Here is a 17,376-nt window from a genome sequence, read left to right on the forward strand (position 1 = left end):
TCCCATCAGTCCCTCCAAAGCGGGCGGCGAATCAGAGCCCGCCCAAGGCGCTGTGCCTGGCCCTGCCCTGCCACCAGGGGGCTCTCCCGGGCTCCTCGGTCCCGGCCAGGACTCGCCGCTGCCTGCCGGCCCTTTTCACGGCATTAGCACCGGGAGGCTGTTTCCCCTTCAGTAGCAATTAACATCCCACGCCAATAAAGAATTGTTCAGCCGCTGGCTTCCCCCCACCCCGACACACACACACACACACACACACACAACCCCCCTTGAATGGTACGATTCTTTCTGTGGATCGTTTCCGGCTGACGAATTCCAGCGAGCCGGGGCGTGGGGTGACCGCAGACAGGCGGCGTGGACAGGCTAAGCCAGGCGAAGAGGTGGGTTACAGGTGCTGGGGGAGCCGCCTACCAGCCTCGTGGATTTAATGAAGGGTTTCCTCGTTAGGGGGCGCCGGGAGCAGCCCCGGGCGCTGCAGCCCCTCTGGGCTGAGCTGGGAAGCCTGGCTCCCCGCTACCCACCGCGGTGCTGCTCACTGGCATGACTTAGGAGCGAGGTCTGATCGCCCTTGTCTGCCTTCTTCTGTACAGCGATCGTCCCACGGGGCTTTGTCTTGGAACAAAAAAACGGGGTGGGGGCTATTTAAAAATGTCACCCGGTCCTCTGAAATGCGGGGAGGGGCATTGTTTTCTCCGGAGAACCCTAGCCAAGCCCTCGGCCTTCTCCGGGTGTGCTGCCAAAGGTCGCGTGCCGAAGCTCTTGATTTAGCGTTTGACAAAAGGGAAACCAAGAGCCAACCTGTCTGCATGGTCGGCTGGAAAAGCCACGGCTCCAGCTGTCCTGCCAGATACCTGCTGCTCCCCACCCCAGCACGTCCCGCTGATTAATACCGCAACCCGACGGCTCCATTCTGATCTGCAAAGTGTTGTGTAAACTCGGGGGGGGGGGCTGCGTTTGGAACATGGCCATAAAAAGGTGATTTGTGATCAGTGCTTTGAGATGAACGCTGCCAGTAAGACACAATGTCCTTTCCTCACGATACCCACAGGTTGGACGCCTCAAGGCGTCTGAGATCCCTCTTCCAGCCTCATCTGCCCCCGTGTATGTAGGGTTCTCTGGTTATCGACGATGAAGCTTGCAGCCTGGAAGAAATCACCCCAATATTCTGCCACTTCAGAAACCGTTCCCATCACAGGGTAGCCCAGGCCTGGCTTGGGTTTCTGGTCTAGAGGCTACGGTAATATACATGAATAATGATGAAGAGATTCATTGGACTAGCTAGCTCCCTGGCCACCTTCCCCAACAGGGATGAAATTGTAGGAGGGAAAGAGTCCCAGGTGATCAATAGCCCCATCATCTTCCTACCCCAAAGCAAACAAACCCGCTGCCCCTTTGGCCACTGTCAATAGCCATTCTGCGGCCTTCTACTGCAGGAGCTTTATCCCACACACCCAGCCTCTAACCACTTACTGTTATAAGAACACATCCTATAACCCCCGCCCTTGCCTTGGGCCAGATTCCACCGCTCTCCCAGTGCTAGCAGGAGCATGACTACTGAGCAGTAAGCTTATGCCCAAATAAATGTGTTGGTCTCTAAGGTGCCACAAGGACTCCTCTTTTTATTCTTCTTCTTTTTATTTTTTCTGATACAGACTAACACGGCCACCACTGAAACCTGACCCTGAGTTGAGTAGTAACTGACCCTGCAAATAAATCCCCCTGCTTTCAATGGGGCCACTCACAGAGTAAAATATTACTCATTGTGACCAAGGGGGCAGAATCTAGCCCTCTGACTCTCATTTACAGGTCTAGGGGCTCAATAAGAGGGAGAACGGACTTGTAGAGAAGGCAGGAAAGATCCATAGGATCCTTTCAGTTTGGCCAAGTGTTTGGCCACAAATTCTGATGTCAGATAGCTGTGAGCTGTGGAAGAGGATTCTGGGCATTGATATGTCCAGAGATCGCATGTACTAAGACTTACTGTCAAAGGATCTGTTCCCATATCTTAAGTAAATGGGAGATCAGGGAGCTCAGCATCTCCCTGGATCAGACCCCAGGAAAGGGGTTATGAGCCTTAGTGACCGTGTCTGTGCTCTTTGAGCATCTGCCCAGCACTAACGGACATGCCACGTTCTGTCCAGCGTGCTTGGGCACCAAGGAAATCTGAAAGGGGTTCCTAGGAGGACGAGTCTTCTTTATGTGTGTTAAATCAGGCACATTAAGAGGATATTACACTGGAGGGCCCAATCCCACAGTCCTAATCCAGGTAAAAGCCCAAGGGTGACATTCTGGTCCCACTGCAATCAATGGCAAAACTCCTATTGACTTCAACAGGGCCAGGATGTCACCCTGAGTGAATTAAATGAAAGTCTTGCCTGAATAAGAAGGGCAGGATCTGGCCCTGAATGCGCTTTTCCACTTTCTGGCTACTCCTGGGTAGTTGTCTAATCACAGGGACAAGAGAGAGGTTTTGGCTGTATATACTTTTGAAAGAAATGGCTTCTCTTCTACACATGCTGAGCCTGATCCAGAGCACACTGAAGTCAATAGAAAGACTCTCCTCAATCCACTTTGGATCAGGTGCTGTTCCTCCAAACCAGCTTCCAGTGAAGTCAATGGCAATTTTGGCATTGACTTCAGTTGGAGTAGAATTGGGCTTTACTTCAGAAAGGCTGTTTCTATTGTCACTTATCTATATTGTTGGCAGAGAGGGGTTGATGGAAGGAAAACAGCATGCTAAAGAAGCAAGTAGGAAGCTGGCTGTGATTGATTTAAAAAAACAAAATGTTCCAAAGGATTCCTGTTATATGCACACGTGACATTTTTCATATGAAATGTGATGCTATTGAATATCTGACATTAACTACAAGTGACTTTTTACAAAATAATTTGACTTTTATGTGAGTCTATATAATATCAGTACCGTAGCCTGGGTGGAGTATTGGATTTTTTCAAAAGAGCATTTTAATTGCAGCCATTTGTATGCTGTTTAATAAAGTGGTCCTTAGCAGAACAGTTTGAGGAAAAGGACAGTCTCTCAGTCACTGAGTTTTTCCCATTAAAAATCCCAATTTAAGAGTTTATAAGGGTGGATATTACAAAAATAGTTTTAGAAGACTCAAATGGATCAAAAAAAATGCTAAAACAATGGCAAGTGATTAGTCCATATAGTCATGTAGTTCAGTTACTTTTGGTATTAGAAGAAAATCACAACAATAATTTAATAACTATCAAGGTATTGTCCTAAACATACCTGCTGGCTGTGCAAACTATATTTCATGTGCATAAGTGTGTAAGAAATGTATATACTAAGTAGATCTCAGTTCCTCATGACAAAACTCACACAAATGATGAATGATTATTTTCTTCTGTCAAACAGCATTTCAAAAATAAAAATAAAGGAAACATCTATGCACCGGAAAAGAAATAGAGGAGGGCCAGAGGTCACAGTCTGAGGCCAGATTCTGAGCTTGTGTAAATGGACATATCTCCACTGGCATCAATGGAGCTTACAGAGATTTACACAGAAGAGGATCTGGCCCCGATCTAAATTTTCCCCAAAGTTCAGCTTATTTAGGATCCAGAGTTACACTTAGTGCCCATGGGTGAAATCCTGCTCTTATTAAAGTCAATGGAAGTTTTGCTCCATCTCTTTAAGAGCTATATTAGTATATCAAGGTGGCTGTCTTGAAATGAAAAACCAAAACAGTCTTTATCTTTCTATCAGTTTGCATGCTGAACTACTGAAGAATACAATTGGTGTTGTGTATGCACAACAAAGACAGATTGTGGCCTCCCGTTAGCTTCATTGCCTCTGTGTGTTTGCACTACAGAGTATATGGGGACAAATCCTGTTCACATCACTCATGTGAATAGTCCCATTGCAACGAACTCTGAATGTCCATGCTTTGGTCCATTTAAAACAGACCCCTTTCACATATTTAATAGATTTTTTTTGTTGTTGTTCCATGGAACTGTGCGTATTTTCACCAAGTTTTTATAATTATTGTACAAACTGAGTTCCTTGTCTTCATTCTTTGTTTACATTTTATTTATATAATCTTGCAAGGTCAGGATTTGATTTTATTGCAGTAATCGTATTTCTTTTCATAAAAAATGGTTGTGAGGGTTTTTTTTATTCCATTGACCTATAAGTGATTACAGCCAGAGACACCATTCAAGTGACACTTTGCTACATTCTATATAAAAAATACAGAGACATTTTAACCACTTCCACAGAGAAGACTTGAATTCCTGAGATACGTTTTTATAATTTCCCCTTCTGCTTCAGGACCTGATCCAGTTCCTACTGAATTCAATAGGAGGCATGCCGTCAGTGGGAGCTGAGGCTGGCTCTCAGTAGCTTGTGAATGGAGTAGATTGTAGTGTACAAAGGTGCACCAGAGTCTCATAGCAGTTATGCTAGTGTAAATCTGGTATGATTCTATGGACTTCAGTGGAGTTATTCCAGATTTGCACTTGTGTATATGATCAGAATCTTGAGCAGTGAGCTTGAGTTCAGTGGAATGCAATTTATATATTTATATGTGTATACTTCTTTACAACAAGGATTATGCTCAGCAGTTGCTTAATAACAAGACCATTGAATTCAAGGAGAGAAAATAATTGTCAAGATCATGAATAAAAATAAGTAAAAGAGCTTTTTAATCTTCTTGACATGGGAGGCCTTTTTTTCTAAACTGTAATCTGTGTAATAAATCTTAGTATTTACATTTCACAGATATTTCATTTATTAGATCTTTGAAATGTTATACTGTGGCTATCTGAAAGATACAATAGTGTTAATTACACCCACAAGAAAACCAGGAAATACCATAAAGAAAAGTAATGGGAAGGAAGTGTGTAGTGAGCATAGTCTGTCCAGAAAATACAAAGACTTGAGTGATTTTCCTAAAGACACAATAAGATTTCAACAACAAACAAAGAAAAAAAGTCTGTCTAAGTGAACCTCTTATTTAATATCCAGGTACTGGGATCCTTCAGGATGGTTACACTAGAGATTATTAAGTGATAACTCCCCAGAGACCAAATGTGTTGAAGACAGAAAACTTGGTAACAAAAGTTCTGTTTAAAGTGTGTGTGCAAAAACCACAACCTGAATAGCACCAGTTAGGAAGCTGTAAGGGCATTAAATTGCACTACAGAAGGAATTAAAGTAGGGGAGAGTCAACAGGTCCAGCTGTCTCTGGGGTTTCATGTGACTGCACAGGGAGAGTAGAAAGGTTGAGAAGCCATCCCTTGTGGCCCTTGCATGCCCCATACAATGGCTAAGGAAAATCACAGTCCCTGAACTTGGGGGAGGGCAAGAACTATTCCTCCCATGTACTATATGGAGTGCACATTGCCTCATAATGGTTGGGGGGCGGTGCTGTGTTGCACTATATCAATCCATGGAGTAGGCCAGGCATGCCCCATTGAGAAGGCTGCTCCATAGAGAGCAACTGAGCAGTGGAGAGCTGGGGAACAGATTGTATCCCTCTGAGGCAAAATCCCTCCCTGAGGTTAGGGTGGCACAGCTCTGGCCCGTACTTGCTGGGGATAGTGCCTAAGTAGTACAGTATAGCCCATAATGTCAGATTCTTCCCCAAGAATGTGGTCAAGGGCCATCCATTCATACCATATGGAAGAATAAGCTTCCTGTCCCAATATTACTATAATTGGAGAGAACTCTCATAGTGTCTTTCTTTCTGTCATTCCTTCTTATTACTTTTCACGGGAATTCCTCATGCTCAGGAATAGCGCTGGGCTTACAAACCTGGGGACAGAAGTTGCCTGTTTATCTACAAAACAGGCACAGCAAAGGCAAAGCCGGGCAAGTTTCCACTTTTTGCCCCATCAGTGTTATTTAGCTCTGTTCTGAAACAACCATCTTGAGAGGTGAGAGGACAGATCATTCTTCAAGCCCATCCCGTCCTTGGCTTTTTGGCCATCCACATGAGAGCAAGACTGAAAACTAGTGCTGGTTTTTGTCATGTGATCCCTTTCTCACTGGGAATTGAACAGAGGCCACACATTCTGTGTAGAGCAACAAACAGCCTCAGTTCCTATGTTTAATGATACAACTGTTAACATATGCAAAGGAACTGTTTTGTGCCAGCTACTAAGTTAATATTCAGATCTGTAAATGAATAGAATTGCTCCAGTAGCCATGTAAGTTAATTTTTTCTTAGGGGAGCCTCTAATAAAGGAACAAAGATATTTTAGGGAACAGACTAAGTGCATGGTTCATCTGTCAATCTCCTTCATGTTTAGTACAATCACTGGTGTGTACAGGTAAGGGGAAATGGCCCTTATACTAAATAGCATGAGAACTCAGACTCCATGGTTTTTTTAATTGTTTTACTGTAAGATGAGTTGGTGAACTAAGCTCCACCTACTGCATCCTGATTTTGCTGCTAACTCAACAGACAGCACACGATGTACGGCACTTGAGTGATGAGTTATTTCATTGAACTATTTCTTTTGTAATCATGAAATGACTTGACATAGTTTTTCATTACAATACAAACCGTGTGTGGAATAGTAACTTCCGAGTTCAAAATACTTTTGAAGTCTGATGGCATTGTGTGCCCCATACAATTTGGGGCCAGCTCCTGTTCCCATTGAAGTCAATAAGAGTTTTGGCATTACCTTCAACTGAAGCAAGACTGAGGTCCTTATCCAATAGTTTTTGCCATGACATGCATTGTTCCAGTTAGGCAGTCTTTTTTTCTAAGGCCCCAATCCTGCAAGCGATTCCACACGGGCAGACCTTACACTGGCATAGGGTTATACTATACTATGTTCTTTTTCAGTCTGCCTTTGAAGTTACATTTATATTTTCTATTTGTTTATGTACAGCATGTTCTTTTTATGGCAAATTACCATAAGCAAAAATATAATTGCATTGAACACTTCAATTATACATGCTGCATATATTAATATGTGCAATGGACTAGATCCCTGGCTGGTGTAAATTGGCATAGCTTCACTGAAGTTGATGGAGTTATGCAAGTTTACCCCAAGAGAGAATCTGGAGCAATATATTTAGTATTCTTGAGATGTAATAGAAATATTAGACTGTGGTTAGGGGCCACGCCTTATGTAGACGGGGAAAGTTGCCAAATTTCATATGTTGTAAGAAGATAAATAATGAATTTCTTGTGTAAATTATTTTCAAAGATGAAGAACAAAAGTGAAATATCAGAATGACCATTGGGATTGATCTGTGTGTTGTGAAAAGTTTTTAGAGCCCAGGTGAATCCCGGAAGACCCCTTAACCAAATGCAGACTAAAGCTTTTGTATTTAGAGTGATTTAAGGGTGGGGAAACACCTATGTGAAAGAAAGCTTCAATCAGTGTAGCAAATAAATTATTGAGGAAATAAATGTATCTTCTCGTGTGCAGTCATCACTGAGGTATGGACATGTGGCACAAAAAGAGACAGCTGTAGGATCAACACTGTTAGCAAATACATGTTTTGAAAACAAAGGAATGTCGATTTGTTTGATTACTTTGCTGTACACTTGTAATGGCTGTGCTATGTACTGCCTCATCACCATTTCCCTCTTGACAAAACTTTACTAAAAATTCTTAGGAAGTGAAGCCAAAATCAGAAGAAAGAGAAATGACCAATTTTCGTGGTTTATATCATTTAATGTAAAAATTTATGGTTTCCTTGACTTTGACAATGATGTGATTTACAAGGGGACTTAATTACAGTGCATTGGTACAATCCTCCAGTGCCACCTTGTGTTTTCATATAATACTGCAATATACATCCTACGTTAAACTGACATTTCCCAAGCATAAACTGACAATTATGCACACAGCTATTCATAAATTTAAAATAACAGGCAAAGAGCTAGAACAATGTTTAAAATGAGACTAGATATTCTACTTTTCTCACATTTTGCATTTAACAGTGTTCTGTCAGCGATACAGCAAAACGGTCTTTTTTCACTCTGACAGGATTGTAAACACTGAACATAAGAACATAAGAATGGCCCTACTGGGTCAGACCAAGGGTCCATCTAGCCCAGTATCCTGTCTTCTGGGCCAGTGGCCAGTGCCTGGTGCCCAGAGGGAATGAACAGAACAGGTAATCATCAAGAGATCCATCCCCTGTCACTCATTCCCAGCTTCTGGCAAACAGAGGCTAGCGACGCCATTCCTGCCCATCCTGGCTAATAGACACTGATGGACCTATCCTCCATGAATTTATCTAGTTCTTTTTTGAACCCTGTTATGGTCTTGGCCTTCACAACATCCTCTGGCAAGGAGTTCCACAGGTTGACTGCCTTGTATGAAGAAATACTTCCTTTTATTTGTTTTAAACCTGCTGCCTATTAATTTCATTTGGTGACCACTAGTTCTTGTGTTATGAGAAGTAGTAAACAACACTTCCTTATCTACTGTCTTTACACCAGTTATGATTTTATAGACCTTAATCATATCTCCCCTTAGCCGTCTCTTTTCCAACCTGTACCTAAGGCTAATTTTTATGTGGTAACCATGATCTCAAGCCTAGTGAAGTCAATGGAAAGACTCCCCCTGATTTCAATGGGATTTGGATCAGACCCTTATAGAATAGTTTTAGCATTGTTACAAAAGCGTGCTATGTAATTATACAGTAGGGCTATAATTTTTGCTTAAAACATGGAATCTCAATTTGCCAATTTAACAACATTCATCACTATGTAAATCCATGGAGGACCTATATTTAATGTCAATATGATGCTGATTTCCAAATAAAATTGGAGTCACAGTATAAGTGTTAACATAAACCATTATGAATGTTTGTATCCAAAGATTTCCTCCTCATCCCGCAACCCATACATAACTGAGAGTAAGGATAGGATAGTGATAGCAGCCCTAGCTACCATAAAGGGATGGGGGGAAGAAGAGAAGGCTGAGCCATGGCTTTACTCCTCACATCTAAGCCCTTCAGCCGTGTTAGTGAGCTGCCGTGGGGACCTCATGCTGCATCAACAGATATGTGCTCCCTGTGTGCCAGTGAGCTCCAGAAAGCATTGTGCATGTTTAAGACACAACGTCTGCTGAAACACTTACTGGGGTGATGTACTTTTGCACTGGCCCTGACATGGGCCTGTGAAGACACGATACGTCCCTAACTAATCAAGAGTTTCACTTTGCATATTCTTAAGGTGCCTAGCCTGCTTAGCAGTGCTTCATTGCTATTACACCCAAGCTATGGGCAAGGAGATCATGGCCAACTCTGGATTTTGCAAGACACTATGTGAAATGATATTTGGTGGGTACAATCCAGTCTACTCCTCGCCGGTCATCAAGCTTGTGGCCCGGGGCAGCACCTGCCACAAAGGGGCCACTGATTTATAATTGAGGTTTCTCGTCACTACGACAGTACAAATAATAATCAATGATAATAACTGTGGCTGGTAAGTTGGTTGTGTGCAGGCCTGCAGGGCCTTAAGCAATTAAATAATTGGTTGTCTTAAATCTGATGATGAAGGAGGTATGTTTTATGTAGAAAGACAACTATTCCCCTTACATTTAGGGGACATAACAAATTAGACTGAGAAGAATCAGGGTATTTGATTTTATGCATTTAAGATTCCACCCAACCCAGAAATGAAGAGCTCTCTTTTGAATGAAAAATGGTTTCAGAGCTGCTAAACCAGAATTGCATAATGAGCCCAAACCAAAAAGATGAACATCACCTTTTTGTCCACTGACGTCTCATCAGATTATGCAGCATCAGTCAAGCATCACATAACAGGCCTTAAAATTTAGATTCACATTTCTGGGGGTCGGTCACTTGTCCTACTTACATCTCCATCGTTTACTTTGTCAGTCATGCAAACCGCCAACACATCTACTATTTCACAAGTAGGTTGTCCTATGTTATGCATTTATTGAATTTCTTCAGTTTATGCAATGCATCAATAATAAAACCATCAGTTCATAAAAAATCAAGTGTTAGGAGTAAGTTTTTGGAAGGGTCCCTTTCCTTTTGTGGGCACAACTTGTGTCCACATTTTTACACCCACATTTGAACTGTGGAAACCTGCCTTAAGACTGCAGCTACCCAGATGTGTGAACATCATTCATTTCATGGGCACAAATTGTGCCTGTAAACCTAAAGGACAGACCTCATCTTCAATGAAATTATGCTTCTTAACCAAATGCACACTAGTTAGATAGATGTGTATATACAATATATATGCACCCACAGGAACTGAGATACCATTTCCATGATTACAAGATTCAATTTGATGTATGCTCAGATTCAAATGTAGAGCACAAAATTACTCCATAATGTACAGAGGATAGTGAAGAAATACAAAAGCTAAATGTCTGTTGTTCAAATGGCTGATGTTGCTCTTTCCTTGGATTTCTCTGTTGCTATTTCTGTTTAGATGCCTCTGTCGTCTGAGTGACAGTGGCTAAGGCTCTCACAAGGCAAGAGAGATGCCAATTTTTGTAAAAGGAAATGGAAGTGCTGTTACTCAACTCTGCTGTAAGATCACTAAATCTTAAAGCTTGTCTCATAGTGGAGGTGCAGTGAAGCAGAAAATTGCTAATGCAAAGTATATAGGAGAAGATCCACTACCTGGGGATACTGTTGAAGAGTGGAAAGCAGAGGAGTTCAAATAGGAACTCACCCCAGTAGCCACTCTTGCAAAGAGAAAAGGAGTACTTGTGGCACCTTAAAGACTAACCAATGTATTTGAGCATAAGAGAAGGAAGGAGGCATCCGTGGGCTGAGGAGAGCACTGTGAAAATACAATGCAACTTCTCAAAAACATTTTATTACAGTATTATTCTAAGCTTAATTTTGTGTTACATGGCTTCAATCATCCTATAGTGATCAGTGACCCTGAGCCCTCTTCAGTAAAACATATATCTGGCATACTCTAGTGATTCTCAGCACCACAAGCTACATCAATATACCTACCCTGGGGCAACTGGGAAATTCATACTCTTTATTTTATTTTTAAAATGTGATCATCAAATGGTTAAATTTTTCAGCTATAAATACTAACTAAATGGACTTCTGTAATTAAGATGAATCCAAACCGATGATGAAGCCTACTTTACTATGGCTTTTTATGTATTTGTACAAAGCTCAGAACAACAGGACTCCAGGCCTGAATGAGGCCTCCTGGCACTGCTGGAATATAAACAATGATAGTATCAGCTCAACCATACAAACTCCACCACTAAACCTCAAGCAGATAAAAGATAACTAAAGTCCTTGTGGGTATCATCCTTTTGTATGTCTTTGTGGCATAGATGTATAGTAATGGTGGTTTCTATTTACAAAGTTTCTATTGTAATGGAGGTTTCCGATTTATGCAGAATATGTCCCTCCTCCATGCAAGATCGTTCAGGAAATGAGTGCCGTTTTAGCTGATCCTGATCCTACAAATATTTATGCTTTAACATTAATCATGTGAGCAGTTCCATAGTATATATACGTGTACAAATGTTTGCAGGAGCATAACCTTGAGAGAAGGAGAGAAAGAGAAAGAGGAAGAGAGTTACATTTGTATACTCTTATTTTAAAGGCTTGAATTGTAACTTCTTGACTAATTGGTTGAACCCTTATTTAAGACAAAATAGTGTAAAATCTGTGGACTAGTGATAGCATCTTTTTCTGATAATGCTGTAAAACTTAATATTCACTGTTAAAATTGATTTCACACTATTTGCTCCGTACAGCTGCTCCAAAATGGGATTTTTGCTATGAACGTACTGTTCTCTTCATCATGCTGTACCAGACACTTTCTCCAAGCCAACACATACCTGTAAGGCATCGTCTATAAACCACGCTGAGGTGGCATTTTATTACAAGGTAGGCTGGACATCCTTCTTGAACCATGCTGAATTGGGCATATGTTTAAAATAAATGGAATCCGTGCTTCTTTAAGGGTTAAATAGGGCTTACACTGAAAACTTATTGCGAACGCTGAATCATTTGCTATAACATACAGCCCTCACAATATAGCTTCAGCCATTATTTGACACACACACATGTATTTAAACATAGATATATATAATTAATATAATGGACTATAACTTCACTGTTAATTAAATGAGTCAATATAATAATTCCATGCACTTTTGAATACTTAGCACTTACATAGTTTTACTAATTCATTCTCACAATATCCCACTGAAGCAGATCAGTATTATTATCCCCTTTTAACGTATGTGGTATCTGACGCAGAGAGGTTAATGGCCTGAGCCTATTCTCGCTGAAGACCATGACAAAACTCCTATTGACTTCAATGGTTCAGGATTAGGCCATAGGTGACTTTCAGGAGTGGGCCTCAGGAGTTCCTGGTCAGTGTTTCTTTCTGGCCTGGCTGTCAGAACCTTCTCCTATTGTGCCTGAGGGAAATAATACAAGTGTTATAAACACTTACAATATATTCATTTTCACAGTCAAAAGTAAATCTGTAGTATCGGAGCGCATTGGTCCATCGTTGAACCAGTGGATACAGCCAGTGGCATGTCTTCCATTCCTGAAGGCTTTACTGATCCTATAATATCAACCAAAATGAAGGGAAATATTCACAATGTTGCTGCTGCTAAAGACAGTCTCCCTGAGGAACTGTCCAGTCGATCAACCCCTTCTGAATCATGTTGACAGCACTGATGACCAGATATTTAAAGGGACTTCAACTTGCTCAATATTTTTGCCTCCATAATTTTGGGCCCTCTATCACCTGCAGATGCAAAAATGTGGTGGCAGTTAACTGCCTGTGCAAATGATATCATTTAGACAACTTTCTCCCTGATTTCATCTGCAGCTGCATCAACTAGTCACAATTAATTGTTGGTGCAAAAGCAGAGGCTATTTTTAAAAAGGTGGCCCTAGACGTCAATCTGAAATTCCTCTTCTGCTGTTGAGCTGCCCCTTTGCTTTTTCATCTCCAGGGAATGAGCTGTTAAGCCATAACAAGCTGTCTAAGAGATGATGTGAAGTAAAGACCTTGTTCAGATGTTCTGTGTGGGTGCACTTACCATTACCCATGCAGGGCCTGAATCAGCACCACTTACTCACACAGAGCAAGATGAATTCTCAGGAGCAGCCCAACTGACTTCACCAATGGGACTGCTCACATGTATAAGTGCTATTCAATGAAAGCAAAGTTGCAGAATCTGGCGCCTAGTTTGTAATCTCCTGGGGGCAGAGACCTATCCTCTATGCCAGTGTTTCCCAAACTCGGGACGCCTCTTGTTCAGGGAAAGCCCCTGGCAGGCCAGGCCAGTTTCTTTACCTGCCGCGTCTGTAGGTTCGCCTGATTGCGGCTCCCCACTGGCCACGGTTCGCGGTGCAGGCCAATGGGGGCTGCGGGAAGCAGCGGCCGGTATGTCCCTCAGCCCACGCTGCTTCCCACAGCCCCTATTGGCCTGCAGCGGCAAACCGCGGCCAGTGGGAGCCGCGATCAGCTGAACCTGTGGACACGGCAGGTAAACAAACCGGCCCGGCCCGCCAGGGGCTTTCGCTGAACAAGCGGCATCCCAAGTTTGGGAAACACTGCTCTATGCATTTCCCATGATGTGCTTCTCTACTTCTAGCTAAAACGACATCCCATCCATTTTTAACAAGGTGTGAAGGGTGTGCTACCCCTTTAAGGGACAGTCTGGTGCTCACAATCAAGCCCTGAGGCTAGGTTATATATACGAAAAAAGGATGCTGATGGGGGTGAGACAGTGCATCAGAAGTCATGCTGGTTGCTGCAGGCCCCAGGTCACTAGTCTAACCTAGGCCCGAGGAACTTGTTTTTCTGACTGTAAAGTGGGTTATTCTGATTTAAGTCTCTGAGATAAGGGGCTTACGGACTGGGTTAAGTGACTCCTCTCCCGACTGGAACTCTGCTGGGTGGAGTTAGTTTGGAGGCCTTCTATAAGGGGACACATTTGTCTGTTCGTTTAGTGTTGGCTTTCCCCTTCTCAGATCTTATACACAGGAGTAAAGATTATAGTGATGGGGAGTTGAGGAGGGTAAGAATAGCAACCGTTCTGACTCACTTGGCATTTGGCCTGTCGTCAAGGAGGGTTAGTACCAGAAGTGCAATGGCTCTGTTTAGGCTCCCCCAAAATCTAACAGTTGCTGACAAGAAAATGAAAAAATTAAAAGATCTGCATGCCAGCTATGTCATATTATATATTTGTTGCTACTTATACTCATTGTTCAAAGCTGGGAGAAATGTTACTTTTGTTTCCCTTTGGTCCTTCCTCAAACAAACTCCGACAGAAATCACAGCTTTCACAACATCCCTATATTCTAAGGAATTCAGACATTTCTGAATTAGTTTTTGAGTCTTTATGTTTAATAACATGGACAGCACATTGAGCAGCTCTTCAGTAAGTGTTCTCCTTCTTGACATTAAAGATGCATGAACCCTGCAGTTCATCACTGAAACCAAAGAACATTGACAACCCATGGCTGTATTTAGTACCTAGCATAATAAAAGTATTTTATCATGAGATACAAACATTTTAATGCTGTCCCGTGTAAAATTGAGCTTGTTATACAGCGAGGCACTAAGGTGTTTAAGAAGGATCCCACAATAATGAGTGTTTATTCTAGCTATAGTAGGACTTTGTCATTTGGCTTAGCTTCATATCTCCTCACCCTGTTTTTTCTTCTGTTGGAAGGAATGGTGCCAAGAATTCGAAACCCTAAATGAGGATGTTATAGGCACTGTGGTATACAAGTGAAATGAAAATAAAAATGAGATGCAAGATCAGTTCTCAATAAAGCGGTGACAACCCAGTGACAAGATGTGACATGACACAGTTCTGGCAAAGGAAAAGAGTGGAAATGGAAGAGGCAGTGAGCTGGTGGCAAGAAATTGTTTGTGATTTTGAAAAGGCGTATTGTAAAGATAAGTGAAAAGGTCATTGGACTAGAACCAGTGACTGACAAAGATGAAAAAGAGTACCGTGGTATGAAAGGCATCCTTTTATGTACAGCATCAGGCTCTTGAAAATGGGATACTGTACTACTATGTACCAGCTGATGCTAGATGAGCTGCTAACAAAAAACTGAGATGAAAGTGACATTACACAGGAGAAACAGATAGGAAGGAAGATGAATGGAAGAAGAGCCTCAGGTATGTATACTGCTTAAAGACCTAGTGACTGAGTGAAAAATACTCACCTCTGTACGTCATCATGAAAATCTGAGAGAAAAAGCAACCTTTTAATCCCTCCACATGAGAAGACTTAAGTAGTTGCTGAAAAAAGACTGTAAGAAATTAAGGGCCAAGAGTCTTTCAGGGTTCCCAAGAAAGCATTTGCTAACCAGCTCCTTAACAGACAAAGATAATTGTGGGAACGCTGTGTAATGAACATCATTGTGGCTTCAGAAGAGGATCAAGGAAGAACTGAAGTACAGAAAAGCTCTATACAAATGTTTTTGCCATATAATGATGGGAAAAGATGATGTCTAGGAACTGATGCCATCCTGTGAAATACGATAGCTAATAGTCCCAAACTGCTGAAGGAGTTATGAAGACTTTAGGGAGGAAGAAAAGTGAAATATCAACACAGCTTCATCTTGAGTACAACACTTTTGTTTCCAGCTGATGTTGTTGCTACTTTTGGATAGCACTCCTGCACTTAGCTTAAGTCCCTACTAAAATACTGGAATAAATATGAAAAGAATGAAGTTGTAAACATATGGAGGATAACTGAACCATGAGCAACTAGCACCATTGGCACTCAAATAGTGCAGTGATAAGAACAGTGATAGATTAGACAGACAATTCCAGACAAATGTTCATGCTTCTTTAGATACAATTCGGACAGCATGTGCAGATGGTAAAATTTGCACACACAAAATCTGTTTTGATAAATGGACTTTTTGTGTACAAAAACTATCATCTGGGCATGCGATTATTAGTGCAGCCAAGTGTGCACATTCCATCTAGGCAGGAACCAGATTTTCTCTTTCATCGGACTTCTGTGAGTTCAAAAGTTTCCGGTCCAAAAGAACAAAACCGAAAAATTTCAAAATTTCCCACAAAATTACATTTTGGGGAAAAAAATATTTGGGGGTCAATGAAAACATTTCATTTCAATCAAATCAAATTGTTTCATTTTGATGTTGACCTTTTAAAACATTAAAAAGGTTTTTGATATAAAAAAACAATGTGTTTTTTTAAAAGTCATTTGAACTCAAAAATATCAAAATGGGACATTGCACTCTGGTTAAAATGCTTTGTTTCATTTTATTTTATAAATGAAACTTTGTCAGAACAGACACATTTTGAAAAATGTTTTGATTTTGGCCAAAAAGATATTTTTCACTGAAAACTCATTTTGACCAAAAAAACTTTTGACCAGCTCAAGTGCACACAGAGGTGACCACATACAAAACAGAAAGCCGGAGTCTGGACAGCATCTCTTGTCTTGAATGAGATATAAGAATGAGATATGGTAGCCAGAACTACAATAGAAGGTAAAGTGAAATTAATCATAAATAATGCTAAGTATGAAGCTGGACTGTTTGAAAAGTGCAATTGTCAGCAAGAGTGCTTTTGGCCAAGAATATGGAGAAAAATGAACATGTAGTTAGCATTTTTGCAACCCATACTCCTTTCAGCTAATTGAATGTGCTAATAAACAAGTAAGCATTTTAAGATATTTAAGATATTCACCATGGATGTACCATGACTTTTTCTTGAATTACACAGAGGAAACCCATTGACTTCACAGTGTTACACTTCAACATTCATGTGTATTTGCATTTATTGGGTAGATGTATGATTTAAGTAAAATGTGAATCTTATACTAGCCAATCAATGTTTGGATTATATAGTCTACTTTAAAAGGGGGACTACAGCAAGGAAACATAGTTGTACCAATTAAATCATACTTTTTACTCGTATTTTCATGAAATGGGATTTCATAAACACATGAAGCTTGTATTTTCATGTGGTGCATTTTTTCCTAGTCTTAACCATGAATTTCATTTAGCTATGATGCATTGGATGCTTCTGTGTTCTCAGTCGGGTGCAAGATATGAAACTTCAGTAGAAATATGCTGATGTAAATTTCCATTTTATTAAGTAATATGATGATTTTAGGATTACAGGTTGTGACAAACGCAAGATTCTTTTCATTACAATGGTCTTACAGAGGTTGTGGGCATTAGCTGGCTCTCCCTGCATGTGTTTCTCATTACATGTCACCGTTTACTGACTTTTGAGTCATGGAGTTCTTTGTCTGTATCCCAGTGTTGCCCTGGGGAGAAAATAAGTGAGCCCTCAGACTATTTTCCTGTCTCTCTCCATGAAGTGGAGGGAGACTAAGCACCAGGCCGCATAGGAGATAAAGTAGCTCACAGAACAGCAAAGAAGAGAAAGAGATGGAACG

General features: G+C 41.3%; 1 long non-coding RNA gene across 1 annotated transcript; it reads left to right on the forward strand.

Moving 5' to 3' along the window:
- The first annotated feature begins 284 nt into the window (after positions 1 to 284).
- Positions 285 to 16,913, forward strand: LOC125631478 (uncharacterized). Its single transcript, XR_007354957.2, has 3 exons — positions 285 to 377; positions 11,704 to 11,836; positions 14,653 to 16,913. It is a non-coding gene; the product is annotated as an uncharacterized LOC125631478 (long non-coding RNA).
- Positions 16,914 to 17,376: the final 463 nt, after the last annotated feature.

The sequence above is a fragment of the Caretta caretta genome, chromosome 2, assembly GCF_965140235.1.
Source record: "Caretta caretta isolate rCarCar2 chromosome 2, rCarCar1.hap1, whole genome shotgun sequence".
NCBI lineage: Eukaryota > Metazoa > Chordata > Testudines > Cheloniidae > Caretta > Caretta caretta.